This window comes from Lactuca saligna, chromosome 8, assembly GCF_052625555.1.
Source record: "Lactuca saligna cultivar CGN05327 chromosome 8, ASM5262555v1, whole genome shotgun sequence".
Classification (NCBI taxonomy): Eukaryota; Viridiplantae; Streptophyta; class Magnoliopsida; order Asterales; family Asteraceae; genus Lactuca; species Lactuca saligna.
Genome location: NC_136424.1, coordinates 69,560,523 through 69,582,174, shown reverse-complemented (window position 1 = coordinate 69,582,174; position 21,652 = coordinate 69,560,523).

Below are 21,652 nucleotides of genomic sequence, written 5' to 3'. Positions count from 1 at the left end.
AGCATAATTGTCATTTTATAGGCATTTAACAGATGATAATTCAAAAAATTAGTTTCAGAACCATGCATGCAACTTTTGGAAACCACATGTATCAACAAATAAGAGTTCACTCCCAAACTTTTTATATCACATTTTTAAGTACAAATATGAGCTTGGGTGTCTGAGTGTAACACCTCCAAATTACGGCTAACTCATTACACTTCTTGTGATCAAATTGTCTTGGAACATCCGATTCAAACAAGAAGATTCTAAGCTTTCTATTGATGCAAGCCGGACCTATTTTAGTTTATACTTTGTCATTTCAAAATTTCCATATCTTATAGAAATGTTGGTTTTTTCATGTTTGAGCACAATGAATACAAAGGGACCCACTTGAAGCCTTAAAAATTGAATGAAACAAACTTGAACACTAGACAATATTTAAAGTCATAAAGTATTAAATACTGAAATTTTATTTTAACTTAGGTTTGTAGGTTGGCCAAAAATACTATTTTGCAAAATCATGAATCTAAACAACACCTAAGCAGCTAATAATTTTTTCATTTCATTTGAATAAGACTGCAAACAAGTCGAACTTTCATTGAATTACTCTTGAGCTGTAATTGACTCGATTCTATTGGCCAAACCAGTTTTAATATAAATCTAGTGTAGTTTATCAGGTTTTTTGAGCCTTCCTTTTCAAACATCTACTGAAATTGCATTTTAAAACATGCATTCCCATCTACTAATTAATTTGATTTTTAATTTTGGGCAACAAAATTTGGGTGGATTTCCATTAGATCAGATTACCTCGACAATCACGACTGTTGAATTGATGTTCCAATTCCTAAATGTCAATTTATGAAGTCTCAGTCTCAATGGGGGTCACGAGCAATAACTTTGGTCCCCTACAAAATTAAGTTTCATTCAACATCATTCTCAAGACTCGAATAATGCCATGGTGAATGTGCTAAGAAGCACTTATGTCGTATCATGGAATCAATTTAATTACTACTCACATTGAATTGGTTGATGATGTTAAAGCATATGATATATCAAATCAACTGAGTTTCATGAGACTCGACACGTACACGATTGTTGATTTACAGTAAATAAAAATGTTGGAAGAATCGAGGGATATTTTATTTTTTGGTGGTTGTAAGAATTCAAACAATCCCACCATGTTTACACCTTTTTTATATAGCACTAGAAGATGGGATGGGACCCCATAGAAGGCTTAAAATGGCACAGCACAGCACGACTAAAAAAACTATAAACATATGTCTTAGAAAATGATTACTCTTTCTAATTTTTATAAAAGATGTGATCTCTTGGAAGATTTTTCAGACTCGAGGAAATGGAAATAAAAGATAAATTAAGGAAAATTTTGTAAAAGAATTAGATATAATCATATAGCATAAGGTGGCAAATCGGACAATCAAGATGTGTTTTTAGTTAATACGAAACGACACGACAATTTTCATATGACACGAACACGACATGATACCGTGTTTTGTTTTACTAACACGAAAACACTTCAATCAAAACACGATAAAAACAACCAACACAACAAACACGAAAAAGATAAAATTAATAAAAACCATTAGTTTATTTCGTTCAAAATTAATCTTACAAAACACAATAAACATGATAAACACAAATACACGACAAACACAAGTTAATATTGTGTCAATTTCGTGTTGAATTATAAACACGAAAACGATTTCGAATTTCAATTTTTTCATAATTTTGTATCATGAATTGTCACCCTATCATAACAATATGTTTTGTAATTTGTAATCATATTTACATCTTGGATCCTTAACTTCAAAATTTCCACATCACTTATTTGTACGTGTATCATAGAGTATCTAGAACCCAACATCAAAGCTCTTTTTATATGAAATTTGATGTTAATTAATACTTAAAAAGTTGAGAAACCCGCGATTTTTCCGACTTGTCACCGGAAAGCGATAGTGCTAGGTTTTTCTAGTCATCGGCCATTAGTTTTCCTGCTTTCACATCATGGGAGGCAATCAAAATAATGAAAAGTGGTAGTGGAGGATTGGAAATCATCATATACAAATAGAAAATCCTCATGCATCAAGAAACGGTTAGGCCAACACTAATCAGAACTATAAAAACTTGGAGGAAATTTCGAATAATGTTTATATCACAAACTTCCTTGATTCGATGTTTGTGAATGACATTTGGAAATTGTGTGAACATCATGTTGCAGTTTCAGATGTCTATATTGCTAGAAAAATACCCAAGTTGGGTAAAAGATTTGCATTTGTTAAGTTTCTAAAGAGTAAGGATGTTTCACATATAGTAGAAGACCTGAATAGAACTTGGATTGGGAATTTTCACTTTTTCGCATCGTAGGCTAGATTTCAAAGATCAAATGACGGTAACAAGAATGTTAGTGAACAAGAAAATCACAAGGAAAGAAACGTTCATGGGATGAATCAGTCGAATGGGAAGTCCTCTAGATCTTATGCATCGGCAGTGGCTGGAACAAAAGACAAGGAAATTCCAAAGCAATCAAAAGTCATGTTACAGAAGGAAGATTCTTGTATTCTGGAGTGTAAGTTACAATCTAAAGATCATCTCGTTATTTATGATTCTATGTCTATTGCTTTAGGGAGAATTAAAGATATTAATTCCATTGAAAATCTTTACAATATATGCCACAAAGAAGGTTTTCATGACTTGAATATAGCTTATCTTGGTGGTGAATAGGTATGGATAGAATTCAAAAATAGGAATTCGCGTGAAAAGTTTAAAAAGAATAAGAAAATGATGTTATATTTCAGTCAAAATAAATCTCTAGCTAAAAATTTTGTTCCTAATTAATGTATAAATTGGATTGAAATGTCGGGTTTTCCCTTGTATGCTTGGACTCCCTCTTCGTTTAAAAAGGTTGTTTCTTATTGGGATAAGACAATCTTTGTTGATGATGATGAGGACGAACCAATAGGTCTAGGGAGAGTATGCATAAAAACCACAAATATGAATAAGATAGAAGGAGTTATTAATGTAGAGACTGAAGGTGCTAAATTTCTTGTTACCATGAAGGAAGTTGGGAATTAGGTTCTTTCTATCTAGCACAAATTGAAAAATGTTGAGGAATCAAGTGATGAAAGGGGAAGTACTGATTTAGATCAGGAACAAGATAATAGATATGAAGAGGGTGAAGTAAGAGACATAGGACATGATTTTGTTGAGGACCTGCAAACAAATCCAAATGATAAAATTGAAAAAAAATGAGAAAGGTATAGAAGATTCGTCAAAGAAACAAATGGATAAAATTGAAAAAAAATGAGAAAGGTATAGAAGATTCGTCAAAGAAACAAATGGATAAAGATAAAGTGGTGGAAGAACTGTTTGAGGAGTGTAACTCGACGAGGGATACAGTTGACAGTCCAATAAAAATGAAGAAAACAATGTAGAGCGGCGAGTCTGAGGATAAAGAGGATGGTGATGAAGAAAATGTTAATTCTAATTCGTCTTTGTCTAAGCCTCCAGGATTTAGTTCGTTCATTCAGGGAGGTGGTAGATTATCACCGATTTTTAATGGTGAGGGGAAGGATTCACAGGTGCATGTTACGAAATCATGTAGTTCAAGTTCTAGAAATAGGAAGACCTCCAGAATTGGCATAAAAAGGTAGATGTTGATGGAGTGTCTTTGGTTGATTCGATGGAAAAGTTTATTGAAGTGGGAGCTACACTTGGTAATAAGATGACAATATGTAACAAAAACATGGAATCACTTATAAAAGAAATGGGGGGGAAAACTAGTTTATAAATGAATATATTATCAATTAATGCTTGTAGTGTTGGGAGTAAATTGAAGAGGAGGAAGATTTCAACTTTGTGTTATGTAACATCCAAATTCTTGGAGGTACTTTAATTTAATGCACATATATATATATATATATATATATATATATATATATATATATATATATATATATATATATATATATATATATATATAGGATTTTGGGCAACACCACATCATGGTGAAGACATCCCACGACGTGGCTATGGTCGTTGTATCACATGTTTTAAATGGTCGCCACAGCGTGGCCGTCTATGGCCACAACATGGCAACTGTTTAATGATAAACCCTAATATCCATGGTTTACATTGTATTTAAGAGAATGTGATGGCTAGGGTTACTCACCCTCAGCCTCCATCACACTCTCTCGACCTCCAAGTAAACCCTAGCCTCCATTTTTGCTCTTTAAGGTTTTTGTGTTGATTGACGTGGATTGAAGAAGAAGGGGGTGACTTCTAGGCTTGGATTTAGCAAGCAACCCTTATCACTATCTTATTGTGCATCTTTTGGACTCTTATAATACCCCACTTTCCAAGCTTTTTGGTTCTTTATGCATAAATCAAGTTTTCTATGCCTTAAACTTTATGTCCTTCACTATTGGGTGGTGATATCCCATAAAGTTGCAAATTTTATGAATCTCCAAGTCATTTTAGACCTTAGATGCTTTGGATCTAGATTAGCATTGAGTTTTAGCATCATTCATGGAAGATTTGGCCCAAAACCCTCATTTTGACCTAATAGAGTTCAAGATATGCATTGGACATGCATGTCTAGAAAGTAAGGATTTTTATGTTGTTATTTGATGCTAGAGATGTTTTGGATAAAAGGATCTTGTAGTCTTCAAAATAAAGTGCTTAATAGGTTAAGCCAAGTTTTGTTCTTGCCCTTTTTGAGGTCTAGAAATGAGACCCCTATCCCTTAGAGTGTCTAGAGGAGTAAAGTTGGAAACTTTATCCACTTGGACCTTAGAATGGACCATATTTGGACTTTGGATCCCTTAAGATCAAGGTAATAAACTGAATCCATTCAACTGTTGGGGAGCCCAGTGCCACGACGTGTCCAGGGTCTCCACGACATGATGGTTGGGCTGGGACTCGACTGTTTTGTCATTTGGTGGCCACGACGTGGCCAAGGATGACCACAATATGGTGACCTGTTGTAGTTGACTTTGAATTTGACCATTGACTTTAATCAAGTTTGAAATAGGGGTATTTTAGGTATATTGAGTTGTATTTGAGAATTAGCCACTATTTGTTGGATAGGTTACTGGTAGAGCTGATATTCGGAGCTGTGTCCTTTTTAGCGATTATTTCAGACTGAGAGGTGAGTTTTCCTAATTGTACTTGTGGTTCGAAGGCACCAATGCTAGCTCACTAGATTATATACCCTGATATAGAGGATGTTGATATGTTATAGTGGTCTGTTAGATCAATATCTTCGTAAATAAGATGTAGTATGCAGTAGGGATCTGTAGATCTGCATGTTTATCTGAGGACTGGTTATATGTTTATTTATTTGCTGGATATATGTTATATGTTATGTATATGTCGATATTGTATGGTTGGGTTGAGGTGGTACTGCTTTGTGTGGTAGCCAACAAACCCAGTAGCAATCCAGATATAAGTTGTAGGCCTAGTGGGCAAGCCAGACTTATGTTGTGGGTTCGAGAGCAAGCCAAATATGAGCCGATGGTCTAAAGGTCAAGTTGGACTCATACTGTGGACTCAGGGGTAATTCAATTAATCTTTTCAGGTACTTCAGATGACCATGGAAAGACAAAGGTGTGATCATGCACGTCCTCTAGTTTTGATGTTGTTTGGATTTTAGGATACTTTGATTACTAAAATACACTTTTGAAATAATGATTTTGTAAAGATTTATGGTTATGGGTTGTTTTTAAAAAAATGAAATTTATTGTGATTTTAAGGATGTTACATGGTATAGTATGGGTATTTCTTTTCTTAGGATCCAAGAAACGGGGTTATCCCAAGATGATCTTTTTATGCTTTGAAGTCTGTAATGGAATTTTTCTATTGATTTTGCTTCTAGTGGTTCTCGTAGAAGGTTTAGGGTATCCTGTCTTTATGGGATCCTTTGGTTTTTACGAGTACAAAGGTGATCTCAAAGGATAATGTTTTGATAGTTCAAGGAAATTGGGTGGTTTCAAAATTTTGTTACTATATGATTAACGTTTATACTCCTCATGAGGATTGAAAAAAGAGAAAGTTATGGATGTTCTTGTATGAGTTTATGCAAAGTAATAAAGTTGTTTATGTCGTTTTTGGTGATTTTAATGTGGTGCGTAACTCGACTGAGCGTTTGGGGTGTATGTTTTCTGAACGTGAAGTAGAAGATTTTAACTAGTTCATAATTCTTCTGATCTTTGTGATATTCCCATGGGTTGATTTTCTTATACTCGGGTTAGTATAAATGGATCAAAATCAAGAAAACTTGATAGATACTTATTGTCCTGTGATGTGTTGGAGATGTTCCTAGATATATTTTCTACTCCTTTGGATGTGTTCTATATCTGATCATAGGCCTATTTTCCTAGGCCAACAAAGAATTGATTATTATCCCAATCAGTTGTTGAATTCTTAGATGTTGGAAGATAAATTTGATAATGTGGTTGTGTCCTTTTGGTCTACTATGGTTGGTAATGTTGGAGATTGTGCCCCCTTAATCTTTATTGAAAAATTCCTTAAGTTGGTACTGCAGGTGTGGTGGAATAAGGTTAAAATAAAGCGTATGGGTTCTAAAGACTCACAAATCGGTTGCATGATATTGATGTGTAGTTTGACATGGGGATAGCGTCTTTGGAAGAAAAAGAAGAGAGAGTTAATATAACACCCGATTAGTTGAACCGGAAAAAAACTTCTGATCTGTTTCAAAAAGATAACATTAAATGGAGTATGGAGAGTGATGAAAATTCAAAATGTTATCATTGTATTTTAAATAGCAGAAGGCGTAATATGGATATTCAGGGTATAAAGGTGGAAGGTGATTGGATCGACAATCCTAATCAAGTAAATAAAGTTTTTTTTTGAATTTTATAAAGATAATTTAATAAGTTTTCTTCCAAAAAGATTACTCGTAGAAGTCCAAAAATTCAAAGATTGGGTAAAGATGTTGCTCTCAGCTTAGAAGTCAAGGTGACTATAGAGGAAATCAAAGATGAAGTGTGGTTTTGTGGTGGTGAAAAAGTATCAGGTCCCGATGGGTTTACTTTTTCTTTCATTAGGATGTGTTGGGATCTGATCAAATAAGACATTTATGCTTCGGTGGTGTATTTTATAGAGAATTGGAGAACTCCATAAGGATGTAATTCTTCTTTTATTACGTTTATCCTAAGAAAAAGTAGTTACCGTTAATGATTTTCGGCCTATTAATCTTATCTGTATTCTTTATAAAATTTTTGACAAGATTCTAGCATTGAGGTTGTCAAAAGTGATTAATTTGGTGGTTAGTGGTGACGAAATGGCGCATAAAAAATCATCAGATTCTAGATGGTCCACTGATGGTGAATGAGGTTGTAGATTGGTATAAAAAGAAAAAATGATGCTTCTTAAAATAGACTTTGAAAAAGCTTATGACTCGGTATGTTGTTCCTATATTGACACTATGATCCATTTTATGAACTTTACAGATAAATGGTGTGTTTGGATAAGGGTATGTTTAATATCAGCTAGATCTTCTATTCTTTTTAGTGGAAGCCATACTTATGAGATTGAATTATATAGAGGCTTTTATCAAGGTGATCATTTATCTCCTTTCCTCATTATTCTTGTAATGGAAGGTCTTCATATAGCCATGGAAGATGCAAAAGAGGCTGGACTTTTTTCTGGTGTGCAACTTAGAGGCGATAATTTTTGTATACCGCATCTTTTCTATGCAGATGATGTGATCTTTCTTGGTGATTGGGTCAAAAGTAACATTTGTAATATTGTTTGAATTTTTCATTGCTTCTATTTAGTCTCAATGTTAAAGATTAATGTGCATAAATCGAATCTTTATGGGGTCTCTGTTCCTTTTGAAGAAGTTGAGCATTTTACTTATTTGGTTGGTTGCAAAGCTAATAAAGTTTATTTCACTTATTTGGACTTCCATTGGTGCACAATATGTCTAGAGTTATTGGTTGGAATATGGTAAAAGAGAAGTTCCAAAAAAAACTCTCTAAGTGGAAAGTGTCTACTATTTCCATTGGTGGTAGGTCAAGGTTCATGAAATCGGTTTTGGGGTATCTTGGTACTTGTTTTAAGTCCTTATTTTTTATGCCAATGAAAGTTGCGAAAGAATTGGAAACAATAAGAAGTCAATTTTTTTGGGGGTCGAAACAAATACAATCGAAAATGGCATTGGATCAAGTCGCATCAAGTGTTAGTTGATAAAATTAAGAGGGGGGGGGTATTAGTAGCTTAGTCTCGTTTAATTTTTATCTTCTTCAAAAAAGGCGTTGGCATTTTCATTCGGAAAGGACTGCTCTTTAGGTGCAAGGGATCAAGAAAATATATGGTGAGAATGGTGGTTTTGATCAAACCAGATGTAAAAGTTATGGGGGTAGTCTATGGGCTAGAATTGTTGCTTCCATTGATCGTTTAAATAATAAAGGAGTTGTGTCAAACTCAATACTTCAAAGGATAGTTAGGAATGGCTTGAACACACTTTTTCAGAAACAAAACTAGATGGGTGATAGTAATCTAGCTTGTAACATCCCAAAAATACACTAACTTTTTTTTTAGAAAGATATTGTTTCCAAACAAATCCAATCTCAAATCCAAATATCAGAACACAAATGTTTCCCACAATCAATATATCATAAATCTATGAATCATAAGTATGAATGATGTTTATGGTCACGCCCTCTCCTTGCCCCGGTCATCAGAAGTACCTGATTCATAAACTTAAATTGTAAGCCAATGCTTAATGAGTTTCCCCAAAGTACCACACACAAACATACAAATAACAGTATGTATACATGAGCATTCAGCATGATCAGACCGTCACATCGGTCCTACAACCTATCTGGACCACTCTATGAGCCTTCAACATGACTGGACCGTTGCACCGGGCCTACAACCTATCTAGAACACTCTTCGGGCCTTTGTCCTGACTGGACCGCCTTGCATGCCTTCGGCCTATCTGGACCACCCTGGGTATCTTGGCCTTCAGCACAAAGCATGACCACCTCAACCCAACCGACAATAACACATCAACAAATATCATATCAATCAATAACCAGCAAATACAGGTAGTCCTACAGATCTACCAATCTAACATATATCCAGTAATTCGGGAAATCATGTAGATCTACCACATGCTCAACATAAAATCTATCAATATACCAAGATAACAAATCCAGTGGGTCGGCCTTGGTGTCTTTGACCCACAAGTACAGTTAGGAAAACTCGCCTCAAAGTCTGAAAAGGTCGTTGGACAGGATACTACTCTGAATGTCAGCTCTATCGATCACTTATTCATCATATAGTGACAAATCTCAAATACGCTTCAAAATACCCAAAATACCCTTAAATCTCATCAACCATGGTCAAAGTCAAAATCAATCAACACTTAAAGGTCTACAATCCGCTAGTCATGTCGTGACCCCTAATGGTCACGTCATGATCTAATAAGCTAAAATAGTCGAGGAATACCATCCTCACGTCGTGACACCCTGGTGTTCACGTCATGAGAACGCTCTAATTAGAAGTTCTTAATGACACTCTTAATACCTTTTTGCCCAAGTAACTAAATCCTCCATAAAGTCTTATTTGCTCCAGAAGATCATAAAAATCGAGGATTTTTGGACATGCATGTCGAATGCATGTCCTAAACACTAGCTAGGGCACAAAAGGAGAAAATAACACCAAATCTCATGCAAGGGTTTCAAAAATCAACCATAATCCAGATCTATCATCTTTACTACTCAAGGAACACTGAAGATCCTTAAAGTTGGCAACTTTATGGACTACTACCACCATATCAACTTGAATACAAAAGTATAAAGCATAAAAACCTAGATCTAATCTTATGGGCTCAAAAAGAAATATACTTGAAACTCACAAAAGTTCAAGAAGGTGTGAGAATGCTTGATGGAGAGACTTAAATGCAGAAATGATGAACTAGATGCTCTTCTTCTTCTTCTCCTTGGATAGAATCACTACAAATAAGCTCAAGATCAAATATGGATGCTAGGGTTTCAAAGGGGAGGACAAGGAGGCAATGGAGGCTGAAGGTGGGATAAGCCTAGCCATCACTTCGTTTAAATATGAAATAAAACCCACAAAATTACGGTTTCCTCCCAGGTTGCTCTCACATCGTGAGCTATAATTGCTCACACTGTGAGCCCATAGATAATGTGCGGTTGCACTAACCTCCTTACGACATGACTTACATATCTCATGTTGTGAGTATGGTTAAACCTTTGAAGTTTAAAATATGAAAATTGATTACCTGAACTGAATGTTACACTTCTCCCTCACTTGAGCTAGACTTTGTCCTCTAAGTCCACTACCGTGAATAACTCAGGGTAATGCTCCCGCATCTCTGACCCAGGTTCCCATATCCATTCGGAACCTTTCTGATGTTGCCACTATACCTTAACCAAGGGCACCACTTTGTTTTGTAAGGCCTTCGTCATCTGATCTAAGATCACCACTAGTCTCTCAATATAATTTAGGCGGTCATCAATCTGAACATCATCCAGAGGAACAACCACTGATTCATTAGACACACACTTCCGAAGCTGTGAAACATGAAAGGTGATGTGTATCTAACTAAGCTAAATTGAAAACATCAATTAGGTTCTGACCAGGACCAACACATAAGTCAAAACCAAATCATCGAGGGCCTAGATATCACTTCTATTGCTAGAAGGAACAGATAAACTTTGACTCATATGTTTGTACTAACTACTCGTTGAATTATGCACAAAAGCACGTTTTATGACATCAAGTTACTGATGCGTTTTCGTACAATCAATGGATAACCAACTCATAGTCAACAACTCATATCTCTAGGTTTGAAGATATATATGATATTACCGTTTCACGATCACTCAAAATAAATTCCATGAAGTGATACTAGCGAGCGTGGGTTTAATCCAATACGTAGACCTTATGAGCACTTATGAATGTTGCAATAACCAATTTTATGTCTAATGCACCTTAGAAAAATCTTACAAGCCAGATTCATGACAGTCTTGATTCATATCTACTTCCGACATATGACCAACTATGGAGAGTTCGAATAAGATAATTATTCTGGAAGTCAAAACATGCAAAATTGAAACAATAGTAAACGATCAACATAGGATAGTAACACTTTACTCATAAATAAATAACAACTTTTATTTAATCATCAAATGTCATTTACATTTTACAAGTTTCAGAAATCTAATTATTAAAACTAATATCATCCCTCAGCCCGATGCTTCTTGCAAGCTGCAAATGCCTAACCCTAATCAGTCCCTTCGTGAGGGGATCTGCAGGGTTCTCTTCTGACGATACCCTCTTTGCCACGAGGAGTCATTCTTCTATCTTATGTATTATGCAGTGGTATTTTCTGTCAATGTATCTGGATCTACCGTGATCTCTTGGTTCCTTGGATAAGGCAACCGCACTATTTTTGTCACAAAAAATTTCCATAGGCTCTTGTATAGCTAGCATAACTCCAAGATCTCCAATGAAGTTCTTCAGCCATATCGTCTCCTTTGCCGCTTCACTCGATGCTATGCACTCTGATTCACAAGTAGAATCAACTACTATCTCCTGCTTGGAACTTTTTCAAGTAATTTCTCCTCCATTTAGGGTAAAGACCCAGCCTGACTGAGAGTGGAAATTATCCCTGTCAGTCTGAAAATTAGCATCACTATACCCAATCACTCTCAAGTCATTACTCCCACCAAGTGTAAGGACCCAATCCTTAGTCATCCATAGGTACTTGAGAATATTCTTTACCGCAGTCCAGTGTGCCATGCCAGGATTTCCCTGATATCTGTTAACCATGCTCAAAGCAAAAGCCACATGATGGCGAGTACAAGTCATAGCATACATAATCGAGCCAATAGTGGAAGCATATGGAAATCGACTCATCTCAGCTATCTCAACCTCTATACTCGGACTCTGAGTCTTAATCAGCTTGACATTGTGCTGGATCAGTAGATCCCCTTTCTTGGAATTCTGCATGTTGAATCTTTTCAACACCTTATCCAAGTAGGTACTCTGACTAAGTCCAATTAGTCTTTTACTCCTGTCTCATAATATCCTTATCCTTAGGATATTGGCAGCTTCTCCAAGGTCCTTCATAGCGAAACACTTCCCAAGCCAAGACTTAACCTCCTGCAAATTTGGGTTGTCATTTCCTATGAGTAGTATGTCATCCACATAAAACACCAGAAAGCTAACTGATATGGGCATATTTAGTTATAAACTTCATGCATTATTTTAATACTTTATGTTGATTTTATCTCATTTAATGAACAAAAGGTGCTTAATTAGTTTAGAATTTAATTTTTCAGCAATGATGACATGCTCGGATGGAAAAGGAAGCGGAACTAGCGATTGGAGGCTTGGATATTGGATTTTGAAGAAAGAAGGATGTTGCTGGACAGCTTGACCCCTCGTCAGTGTTTTGGCCATATATCATGAACCATAACTCCGATTGATGAGATTCAAAATGTTCTGAAAAGTAGACACAATTTCGGACGACTTTCGTGTTTTTAGAAAATGCTGATTCGAAACGTACTCGGCGAGTAGGGTCGATTACTCGCCGAGTTGGTCAGAAGTTTCGTGATTCTGGACGCGCTGACTTGCCGCACACGGGTTTTAAGTGATGGAATCACCGAGTAGGTCAATGGACTCGCCGAGTAGCCCCTATTTTGTGAAAATCTATATAAAGGGACTTTCAGATCGATACCCTAGGATATAGATGAACCCTTGGAGGCCAATTGTTGACTAAAGGTGCTGCTGGAGCGTGGGAAGCAAGGGAATCAACCCTACATTCAATTTTAAGGAGAATCAAGTCAAAATCAAGTTTACTCTTACCTAATATCTTGTTTGAACTATGTTTTTACCAATTGATTTCGTTTTTGAGCTTGTTTTTGCTGTAATCATGAGCTAAAACTCATAACTTCTTTTTAGGTAGATGAATTTGTGAACATGGATTGATTATTTGATTAGGATTAATTTTAATTGGTGATTATGTTTTATTAAGCTTGTTAAAGAACCTTATGTGTTAACAATAACTATTCTTCTGTTAATAAATCAGTAATTAAGTTGTATGAACATCTCTTAGTTGCTAATTTCATATGCTTTACGTGACCACATAGTTGTATGTCTAGGAATAACGAATGTGAAACTAGAATTAACTTGAAGATAGGTAAGTTAATGTGTGAGCTTGTGTGATACACCATCAACAAGAGGTTAATTGAATCACCAATTTGATTAGCTAATTACAAGTCTTTATAAACCCGAATCAACAAACTAGGAAATTCATTAATTTAGACAACTGGCCATTGCTTGAATTAATATGTTTTCTAAGGATTAGCTATAGCAAATGTGAATCTAATCACTTTAGTCGGTAACCAATGAAGAATTAATCCGATATATTTACCATAAAATCATCCATGGGAACAAATGATTCGAACCTAAACAGAAGGCCTTTTTAATCATTGAATTTAGTTGATCTTTGTTTTCTTAGCTATTAGTTGCTTAGTTTGCGTGTTAGTAAAGTATTTAAGTTTCTAGTCTTGCAAAACTAGAGAAACCCCCTTTTTGTTATTTGTTTTATTTAGATAATATTAGCATTTATTTTAATTGTTTACCATTCCCTGTGTTCGATACCCTACTTGCTTGAACTATATTACTAATCGATAGGTACACTACCTTTCGTGTGTTTATTTTGTGTCTAAGTTGGTAGGATTAAAACTAGTTGGTTTTACACACATCAAGTTTTTGGCGCCGTTGCCGGGGAATGGTTCTAAATAGTTAATTTTATTTGCTAATTGTTATTATTTTTTATTTTTTTGATTAATTTTTTTTATTTAGTTTATTTAGTTTAATTTTATTTTTATTTATTATGTATTTTCCAAATCTCGATGCTTTTGATGCTTTTCTTGAGGAAGTAGTTCAGGAAATTGAGCAAGAAGATGAGGAGTGTGGATGGGATGAAGATTTGAAGAAATTTAATAGATGGTTAAGTAACATCTTGCCCAACACACAAGAACAATCTGATTCACAAGAGCTAGAGTTAAAAGATGAAGAATTTAATCCAGAAAGAGATTTGGAGGAACTAGAAAGATTGCTAGCAGAGGGGTCAGATGAAGAACAAGAAAAACCTGAATTGCAGGAACCAAGCTGTGGTTTGACCATTACCACGACGTGGCCCCCTGTATTTTTGGTTTGTGTTTCGAAGCATGGGGTGACGATTCCAACTTTGGAGAAAGTTCTAAATCACGATCCATTTATGATTAGTATCCAGCCGGTTCCAACCCTTGTCAAGATTCTTGGGTTTTATGAATTTAAGCTCGTTTGGCCAATTTTTGAAGCAAAGAGCCAAATTTTACAAATTGGTCCAAAGAAAATATTTAATGCAATGGATGGATGGGCATCAAATTTATTAGAAGTTTATTAAGTTTGGAGTCCAGCTAAAGACTCGCAAAAAAAGAAGCGCTTGCGGGAGGCAAACCGTCATTAGAGTTTGCTTTTCTTTTTCTTTTAAACTTCTAGTATTTAGGGATAATATAGGAATTTTTATTTTGATGTTTGTTTTCCTTTTTATTACGTGGTTTTGTCTTTGATCCTTTTTAGAAGTTAGGGTGATATTAGAGCGAATTCTTAAAGCGTGAGGGAATTAAAGTGAGAGGTCGAGTCATCTACAAGAAGATTAGAAGACTTTGAGCGATATGTTGAGTCTGATGTTTATATTTGATTAAAAAGAGTCTCGTCTCTGAACAAAATGAGGAATAGTATTACCTTGATACTCTCCTTGAACACAAAATTAAAGCTAAGGCAGAAAGAAGAAAAGACCTGATCAGAGTCAAGAACTCGTCGAGTGCATAATACTAACCCGACGAGTCCAAGCGAAAAATCATGATTTCTGCGAGTATAGCGATTCAACTCGGCGAGTCCACATAAAACTCGACGAGTTGCTCATTCTTTTATCTTTGAGTCAACGATTTGATTCAATTCAAGGTGGCAATTGGCTATATTTTTGAAGTTCATTTCTGAGCATTTCCAAGAAGCTTTTTCCTCGATATTTTAAAGACTGTACCACACGAGATTTTGACACCCAAGACATGGATGAGCTGTTCCCATGTCTAAAGTCAATTGAAGATGGAGCTGAAGAGAATAGATATCAACCTCGTCACTACTATCCCAGGGGAGTTTGTTCCAATTCTCTCCTTATTTTTATTGTTCTTTATCATGCATGATATGCAATGGGGACATTGCATAAATTAATTGTGGGGTAGGGGGTTGGTTAAATTAGTTAAAATTTTATTTAAAATTCGAAAATCTTGAAATTTTAGTTAATTATGAAATATTTGCATTAAAATTGCTAGGTCTAATTTAGAAAATTTTGGTAAAGCAATTAGGGATCATGCTAGTATTATATTTGATGATTTTATGAAAACCCAAATGTTTAGTTGAGCCTATATACGTTCTAGTGCATTTGTGGCTTCCTTATTCTAGTGAAATCATGAGACAAAAACACCACCTCGCTTAGTTTGAAGGATGCAATATGTTTAGCATCGTGTACCAGAAATGTATCCATGAAAATTATTATCGTTAACCAATAAAGGTTGAAGTTGAGCCCCCCTGCTTAAACATGTAGGATTTTGAGTGAAAAAAAGTGAGTTACATGTTAAAAAAAAGAGAGAGAATTACAAGAAAAAGTTTGAAGAATTTTTGGAGCATCAAAGTTAAGTATGAAATTAGAAGATCAAAAATTCTGAAGAAATTAAAAAGTAGAAGATACCAAAAATCAAACAACAAGGTGGTGAATTCAAAGAAATTAAAGATCAAATGTCAAAGAAGTGAAGAATTCCAAATAGCTCCAATGTGGTATCATAAATTGTAATTGTCTAGATTATGTATGCTTGAGTTGCTCAACCAAAAATACCTTGAGGTTAAGAGGTTTTATGAGGATGAATTTGGAGGGATGCATAAAATGAGCATTGTTCGGAAAAAGTGGGCGAATGTTTACGAGGATTGTGAGTATTTGGAGTATGGGGGGTTATTAGGAAAATTTTAGACACAAATGCATGCGTTGCGGTCTTGGCATAATGGTTGGGTTTGATTGGGATTATCTTATGTAATATTAGTGTACTAAAATTCAGTTTTGCTTGGGGGCAAGCAAAAGTCAAGTGTGGGGTATTTTGATATGGGCATATTTAGTTATAAACTTCATGCATTATCTTAATACTTTATGTTGATTTTATCTCATTTAATGAACAAAAGGTGCTTAATTAGTTTAGAATTTAATTTTTCAGCAATGATGACATGCTCGGATGGAAAAGGAAGCGGAACTAGCGATTGGAGGCTTGGATATTGGATTTTGAAGAAAGAAGGATGTTGCTGGACAGCTTGACCCCTCGTCAGTGTTTTGGCCATATATCATGAACCATAACTCCGATTGACGAGATTCAAAATGTTCTGAAAAGTAGACACAATTTCGGACGACTTTCGTGTTTTTAGAAAATGCTGATTTGAAACGTACTCGGCGAGTAGGGTCGATTACTCGCCGAGTTGGTCAGAAGTTTCGCGATTCTGGACGCGCTGACTTGCCGCACACGGGTTTTAAGTGATGGACTCACCGAGTAGGTCAATGGACTTGCCGAGTAGCCCCTATTTTGTGAAAATCTATATAAAGGGACTTTCAGATCGATACCCTAGGATATAGATGAACCCTTGGAGGCCAATTGTTGACTAAAGGTGCTGCTGGAGCGTGGGAAGCAAGGGAATCAACCCTACATTCAATTTTAAGGAGAATCAAGTCAAAATCAAGTTTACTCTTACCTAATATCTTGTTTGAACTATGTTTTTACCAATTGATTTCGTTTTTGAGCTTGTTTTTGCTGTAATCATGAGCTAAAACTCATAACTTCTTTTTAGGTAGATGAATTTGTGAACATGGATTGATTATTTGATTAGGATTAATTTTAATTGGTGATTATGTTTTATTAAGCTTGTTAAAGAACCTTATGTGTTAACAATAACTATTCTTCTGTTAATAAATCAGTAATTAAGTTGTATGAACATCTCTTAGTTGCTAATTTCATATGCTTTACGTGACCACATAGTTGTATGTCTAGGAATAACGAATGTGAAACTAGAATTAACTTGAAGATAGGTAAGTTAATGTGTGAGCTTGTGTGATACACCATCAACAAGAGGTTAATTGAATCACCAATTTGATTAGCTAATTACAAGTCTTTATAAACCCGAATCAACAAACTAGGAAATTCATTAATTTAGACAACTGGCCATTGCTTGAATTAATATGTTTTCTAAGGATTATCTATAGCAAATGTGAATCTAATCACTTTAGTCGGTAACCAATGAAGAATTAATCCGATATATTTACCATAAAATCATCCATGGGAACAAATGATTCGAACCTAAACAGAAGGCCTTTTTAATCATTGAATTTAGTTGATCTTTGTTTTCTTAGCTATTAGTTGCTTAGTTTGCGTGTTAGTAAAGTATTTAAGTTTCTAGTCTTGCAAAACTAGAGAAACCCCCTTTTTGTTATTTGTTTTATTTAGATAATATTAGCATTTATTTTAATTGTTTACCGTTCCCTGTGTTCGATACCCTACTTGCTTGAACTATATTACTAATCGATAGGTACACTACCTTTCGTGTGTTTATTTTGTGTCTAAGTTGGTAGGATTAAAACTAGTTGGTTTTACACACATCACTAACTATACTCCCAATAGCCCTAACGTACACACAAGACTCATCTTCGCTCCTTGAAAAACCAAACTCTTTGACTTTCTCATGGAAGCAAAGATTTCATCTACGAGATGCTTATTTCAATGCATAAATGGATTTCTCAAGCTTAATTACACACCCTACTAGGGTACTTTGCATCGACAAAACCCTCTGGCTGAGCCATGTAAACATCCTCTTCCAACTTCCCATTAAGTAAAGCGGTTTTGACATCCATTTGCCATATTTCATAATCATGAAATGTAGCTATGGCCATCAATACTCTAATAGACTTAATCTTAGCTACTGGTGAGAAGGTCTCATCATAGTCAACTCCCAGAGTTTGAGTAAAGCCCTTTGCCACTAATAAATGTATCACCTTCAACCAAGTTCCAAACTTGATTGTCATACATGGACTGAATATCGCTGTCCATAGCCTCCTTCCATTTGGCAGACTCAGGGCCTGCCATGGCTTCCCTGTAATTATTAGGTTCATCCAAATCTATTAGTGTACTATCACTAATAAATGTATCACCTTCAGTGGTGATGTGATAACCATAATAAAAATCAGGTGTGTTCCTGACCCTAGTGGAACGCCTCGGAGGTATGGACTCATCTATCGGCTTAACAGGAGTTTCCTCCTCCGGTTAGTTGATAGTGTTTGAGGTTCCTTCACCACTTGACTCTTGAAGCTCTTCAAGGTCAATTTGCTTACTACTGTTTCCTTGGCTTATGAATTCTCTCTCACGAAAGACTCCCCTCCTTGCAACAAATACTACATTTTCACTAGGCCTGTAGAAGAGGTAACCAAAGGATATTTTTGGATAGCCGATGAAAATACACCTCTCACTTCGAGGTTCAAGCTTTTCATGAGACTCGCGCCTTACAAAAGCCTCGCAACCCCAAATCTTGATGTGGTATAAATTGAGAACTTTCCCAGTCCACATCTCGTAAGCTGTTTTGGCAGCCTTCTTGGTAGGGACTAGATTGAGAATATGGGCGACAGTCTCTAAGGAATACCCCTAGAATGAGATTAGTAACGAAGCTCGACTAATCATGAAACGAACCATGTCCAACAAGGTCCGATTGCGCCTCTTGGAAACACCATTCAGCTGTGGTGTCCAAAGAGGTGTCAATTGTGAGACTATCCTACATTCCTGAAGATAGTCAAGGAACTCAATACTAAGATACTCTCCTCCCCGATCAGATCGGAGCATCTTGATATTCCTGCCCAACTGATTCTCAACTTCCTGCTTAAACTCATTGAATTTTTCAAACATTTATGACTTATGATTGATTAAGTAGATACATCCATATATGCCATAATCATCAGTAAAAGTCACATAGTACCAATTAGCATCCCTTGTGGCTGATTTGAAGGGTCTACACACATCTGTGTGTATGAGATCCAACAAACCCTCACCCCTCTCACATGTACTAGTGAAGGGTGACTTCATCATTTTCCCAAGTAAACAAGACTCGCAACTATTATCCGACTTTAGGTCAAATGATTCCAAAACTCCAGCCTTCTGGAGTTGGCCTATGCGCTTCTTGTTAACATGTCCAAGACGACAATGCCACAAGGATGCTTTATCTAAGATCATCGAAGAATCAATATGATATACATTATTTCCTAAGTTGTCTACAATTGACACAGTTTCATATACACCATCACAAGGTAATGCTTTAAAATAAAACACATTATTATAAAAAGCATCAATAGCACCAATTTTATTATCAAAACAAAATGTGAAACCTTGTTTGTACAAAATATGAAGGGAAATAATATTTCTCACCATTTCTGACGAGTAACAACATTTATTCAAATCTAAAGTTAACCCATTATTAAGCAATAAAGAATAAACTCCAATCTTGGTAACATGTGATGCTTTCCTATTGCCCATGATTAGGTTTATCTTCCTGTGCTCCACTTCTTCACTACTTCTTAGGCACTGTAAATCAGTACAAATGTGAATACCACAACATGTATTGAGCACCCAAGAGTTAGTATGCAATGAGTTACCAAACAATATAGTATAAATACCTGCATGGGTGGGTTTAACTTTCCCATCCTTCATATCCTGCAAGTATTTGGGGCAGCTTCGCTTCCAATGCCCCTTTTCAAGGCAGTAGAAGCATTGTGCATCCTTAGGATTTGAAGAAGGAGGAATAAGACCTTTCTTGGTCCCACTTAAAGAGGAGCCATCAAGGGACTTTCCCTTGGTACCCTTCGAAGGGGTCTTCCTCTTCTTCCCCTTTCCTTGCCCAATTGCCAGAACAGGGGCTTCTGTAGGAGTAGGAGTGGAAGTAACAACCGACTTACCTTTAAGGCCACTTTCAACGGTCCTTAAAAGTCCTTGAAGTTTGCTAAGTGTAACTTCCTCCTTTTTCATATGATAATTCATACGAAACTGATCATAACTTGGAGGTAAGGAATGGAGAATGATATCAATCGCCGTGTCCTCAGGGAAGTCCATATTAAGCTTCAGAAACCGTTCCACGAACCTTTGCATCTTCTGCAAGTGACCGGTGATGGGTTCACCATCCTTTATCCTGGCTGTGATCATAGAGGAGATGATTTCATACCTCTCTTGAAGCGCGCTCTGATGGTACCTTTCCATCATATCCAAATGCATCTCAGAGGGGTAGAAATCTTCATAGGATTTCTGGAGTTCGGAAGTCATGGTAGCCAACATGATGCAGGACACTTTGGTAGCATCCCTTTCATGTATACTGTACTCCGCAACCTCCTCAGGAGTAGCAGTGTACTCATTGATAACCTTAAGATCCTTATCAAGGACATATTCCTTGTCCTCATAGCGGGTAATCATTCTGATGTTTCTAATCCATTCATTGAAGTTAGACGCATCAAAAGTGACATTCCCACACAAGTTCATGAGGGAAAAAGGAGTCTGCAGGGTTTGAGCCAGTAGTAGTGTTGGAAGACATTTGAAAGAAAGAAGGACAAGTTTAATTAGATGAAGAATCCTTAATAAGTCACCCAAATGAAATATTAAGGCTAGGACCCTACAAACTATTTCATAACTTGAAAGAGGGATGCCGTAATCCAAGATATGAATTTTAAAGGTAGGTAAATGACGATTTACCAATTTCCACCATTATAAATGAAATAAATTATTAAGTTTTTAATTGGATTTAAAACTCCTAGATCTTTTGAGATACATTGAACTTTCAATGGCATGTTTGAATCTCGATTGTGCCTTCTCAAGTTTGTGACTGGGATGCCGAGGATCACAAACAAGGTGTGAATAACCATGCAAATTGACTTGGTACCCTTAATTTTATCACCTAATCGATGTGTCGGTTAACCACACGCGCTCCACCAATCTATGATAAAACTTAAATCACCCTTTGCCACTCTTACTAGTCCTAGTTAGTGTGTCGGTTACCCACACACGCTCCACTGATGACTTGGTAAGGTACAAAGTGTAATTTCATGGGTTAGCACCTATTTCACATTTTCCTAAAGTAACTAAGATTGGGAATTAATAAAGGTTTAGTTACTTTATAATTTCATTATACTTTTAATGAGAATTAAGGTCCTATCCTACCAGTTCGGCTAACGACTCTCCACCAATCAAGGAAGCGGTGGGTGAGAGTGGACACCCATTAAACTACCATTTTATAGGTAGTAACCTTACACCCCCTTATAAACCGGCTTCGTGAATGAGGCCTACTAGCGGTAAGACTGACTTATTTTTATACATATATATATATATATATATATATATATATATATATATATATATATATATATATATATATATATATATATCACTACTAGAAAAACAGCCTTTTACGACGCACAAACAATGACACGCGGTGATTTACGATACGCAAAAGTGGGCGCTCTAAAAATAATGTCATCTCTTCTAAAATT